We start from the raw sequence: 4,330 nt of genomic DNA, 5'->3' as shown, positions 1-4,330 counted from the left end.
GTGTACGCTGAATGGACGGTCAGTACTGAGTGTACGCTGACTGGACGGTCAGTACTGGGTGTACGCTGAATGGACGGTCAGTACTGGGTGTACGCTGAATGGACGGTCAGTACTGAGTGTATGCTGAATGGATGGTCAGTACTGAGTGTACGCTGAATGGATGGTCAGTACTGAGTGTACGCTGAATGGATGGTCAGTACTGAGTGTACGCTGAATGGATGGTCAGTACTGAGTGTATGCTGAATGGATGGTCAGAAGAACAAATAGGTCTGTCTTGGGAGAACTACAGCCAAAATGCTTCTTAGGAGTGAGGATGAAAGACTTTGTCTCATGTACGTGGATCATGTTATTAAGCGAAACTAGTCCCTGGAGAAGGACATCGTACTTGTTAGAGCAGGGGGTTAATGACATAGAGGAAGACCCTCACTGGATGAACTGCCATATTAGTTGCACCCAATGGAGTCTATTGTAAAGGACGAAGTCTTTAACTCTGTCAAAGGAAATTAAACATACTGAGGTCAACATGTTATTCAATGGGGGAGCATGAAAACCTTAGGGTCTGCAGCCGTTGAATCAGACTCATCGCGACCCTGTGTGGGGTCTCAGAGGAGCAGCTGGTGAGTTTGAACTGCCGACCTTTCCGTTCAAACCGACCCTGTGGTCCAGTGCTTATCCTACAGCATCCCACCAGGACTCCCCTCAAGTTCTGGAGAGGAGCGTAAGCCACACTGATGTGGTAGTGGTGGTGGTGTTCCATTGAGTCGGTTCTGACTCTTAGCAGTCTTCTATAGGATTTCCCAAGATCTCTATGGGGGCAGAAAGTCTTGTTTTACTTCCACAGAGCAGCTGGTGGATTTGAACTTCTGGCCTTGTGGTCACCCATTGCACTACCAGGGCTCCTTGTAGTGTTGTAGAGGAACTGTGGTTGTTTAGTGCTGTCTAGTCTCTGGTAGCGTAGTGGTTACGAATCGGGCTGCGAACCTTAAGGTCAGCGGTTCGAAACTACCAGCTGCTCCGCGGGAGAAAGATGAGGCTTTCTACTCCCGTAAAGATTTACACCCTCAGAAACCCTGTACAGGGTCGCTATGGGTCGGAACCGACTCGATGGCACTTAACAACAACAACAACAAGTCTCATTGTGTCCCTGTATAGGGTTTCCAAGGAATGGCTGGTGACTTTGAACCATGTGACCTTGCCATTTACAGGAAATGCAATATTCTGCCTAATTACAGTGATTACAGCCAGTCAAAGGCGGAACAAAGAAAAGCATGACCTCTATTAGAATTGGTTACATTCACAGAACAGGGCACACTGATGAACTAAAAGACGCAATTTGAAAATGTTTAATTTGGGATGGGGCTGAATGACTGTCTCAAGACAATGGTGGTGTCATAATAGCATGGTGATATGGTGACAACTGTTGGGAACAGACTGTTAAATGTTACCTTGCCCAGAGCATTAGATTTCTTGCAGATCTAACACAAAGAGTTTCATCAAGTTCAGCTACAGATGAACAGTTTTCGTTTAACCACAGAACCTTAATAGGATTGGTCCGTAAGCAACAGGTTTGAGTCTATGTAAAAGGTTAACTCGGAGCTTTTAGAATTAATTCAGGCATTTGTATTTTATGTCAGATGCCTATTTTTTATTTTGTATCTCATATCAACCCAAACATGGTGTGGCGCTGTAGGATAAGCACTGGACCCCAAGGTTAAGTTTGAACAGAAAGGTCAGTGGTTCAAGTTCACGAGCTGCTCCTTGGAAACCCTATACAGGGCCGCTGTGAGTCGGAACCCACTGGACAACATTTAATAACAACAAATCAGCCCAAACATAGCAACAATTGTGAGGATGGTGCGAGATCAAGACTATTTTATTCTGTACATAGGGTTGCTAGAAGTTAAAACCAACTCAAAACAGCACCTAACAACAGTGAAAACAGAATTTTTCCCCTTAAATCAGGAGGCAATAGTTTTGTTGTGACTATCCTTTTCCTGAGAGTAAACGGCAGAGTGTGGAACGGAGACATCTTCAATTGCCAACCAAGAAAAAGTTCAAAAGTCAACCATCTGCTGGAAGATTGATGCTTACAGGTTTCTGGGAGTCTCAGGGCCAGGATTGAAACGCTATCACCAAGAAAAAGGTTCAACAATCAACAGTGTTTGTTACAGTGAGATGCTCACTGAAGACCTGAAGCCTAAACTTTGGATTAAATGCAGAGGACTGCTATTCAAGGGTGTTGTGATCTTACATGACAATGCATGTCCACACACCTCTGCCCACACTGTTGATACGCTGCAAAAACTTTGTTAAAGCATCCTCTTCATAGTCCTGGTTTTTCTCCATTGGACTTTCACCTGGTTGGTCCCCTGAAAGCAGCCCTTTCGAGGATGAAGATTCACCTCTGATGAAGGAGTGAAGACAGCGATGCATTCGTGGCTCACAACTCAGCCTAAAACATTTTAAAATAAGGGACTATGAAAGCTCGCTGACAGATGGACAAAGTGTAGTGAAAAGCAGAGAGATTATGTTGAAAAATGATGTATTTGTCTTTCCTAAAAGTTGATTAAAATAAATCCTACTGTTACAGTGCAGATAATTTTTTACTTGCGTTCCTATTATCTGTAAATGTAAAATTTCTGACCCAAATGAATTATTCCACCAGCATTTTTTTTTTTCTTTCAACCAAACTTGCTGACTTAGTTACCTTGTTGTTGTTACAGGTGCCCTTGAGTTGGTTCCGACTCATAACAACCAGACACACAACAGAACAAAATATTACCTGGTTCTAAGTCATCGCTGTAGGATCAGCACTGGACTGTGAACAACAAGGGCGTTGGTTCAAACCCACCAGCTGCTCCTTGGAAACCCTTATTCAGGGTCGCTATGAGTCAGAACCAGCTCAACAGCACTTAGCAACAACAACAAGGCATGTTCCCCATTTGTAGATCATCACAAGATTGGCAGTCAAAGATAGTTGGTTTCTGTACCCAAGGGATGAGAAAATGAGCCCCTTCCCCAACCAAGGTATCTGGGGCTGGACTGAACCCATCAAAGATGACAGCTCTGTGCTGTCATCTACATGGAAGAGTTCACCATGCCTCCCGCAATGGCCAAGGCCGGGCTGAACTTGCCAATGGACTCAACCACCTTGGCCACCATGTTGTCATCTTTGCCTCTTAGCCACTCACACTGGCTTCCACTCTCTGTGGTTTGACCTCCTGACTGCTGTTTCCATGACTGTTGATTGTGGATCCAAGCAAATCTCTCCTTCCATGTCCTCTTCTGAATCCCGCTTGAATTTCTGGCCATTCCCTGTCCATGTACTGTTGCAACGATTTTTGAATTATCACCAGCAAAATTTTATTTGCATGCAATAAATATTTTTTTAACTTTGTATTGTGAATTGAGTGAAGGATTGCAGACAAGATCATTAGCTTTACATTCAACAATCATACACTTCATTTCACCTCAAGGATTGCAATTCCCTCCCTGCAACAACAGATACCCAGCTTTCTCCCTGTGGGTCCTATTTCCATTCCACCCTCCTTCCCATCACTTCTCAACTTTGTCCTTAGGAAAATGTTTCCCTTTTGCTTTTGAGTGATTGACGATTCCATGGTGAGCAGACCTTGCTAGTCTTGTTTTCCCCCATCCCCTATAACCCTATTTACTGCAGTTGGCTAAAAAGTGGGCCACGAAGGTGTTTCTTTCCAGACCTGAAAGGTGGTCAAGGCTCATAGTCTCAGGTTCCTACAGTCTCTTTCGGACCAGTGAACCTAGTCTATTTTTTAAAAAAATAATTTTGAGTTTTGTTCCACCTTTTTTCCCACTGTATCTGGGATCCTCTAGTGTGATCCCTCTTTCAGGGCAGTTGGTAATGGTAGCCAGGCACCGTCTAGTTTTTCTGCTCTTAGAGCCATGGAGACTGATGCTCACATTGGATGAATTGATTACAAATCTCTTCACTTCCTAATCACGCTTCTTTCTTCGGCACATGGGGAGACCATTAGCTATACCTTAGACGGCCACTCATGAGCTTTCAAGTTCCTAGATGATACTTACCCAAGATGATACAGAACAGTGTCTTTGTGGACTATGTTATGCCAGTTGACCATGGTGTCCCCTGAGACTATGGTCCTGAGCCCCCAGCCCCAGTAGCTCATTGCCTTAAAGATATTGGATAATATCTAGGAAGTTTTCATCATTTTGCTTGCTTTATTGACTATGAGAAGGCTTTCAATTGTGTGGATCATGACAAGCTATGGACAACATTGAGAAGTATGAGTATTCCAGAACACTTCATTGGACTTCTGAGAAATCTGTACCT

Source organism: Chrysochloris asiatica, unplaced genomic scaffold (assembly GCF_000296735.1).
Source record: "Chrysochloris asiatica unplaced genomic scaffold, ChrAsi1.0 scaffold00116, whole genome shotgun sequence".
NCBI lineage: Eukaryota > Metazoa > Chordata > Mammalia > Afrosoricida > Chrysochloridae > Chrysochloris > Chrysochloris asiatica.
Note: the sequence above shows the minus strand (reverse complement) of the source record.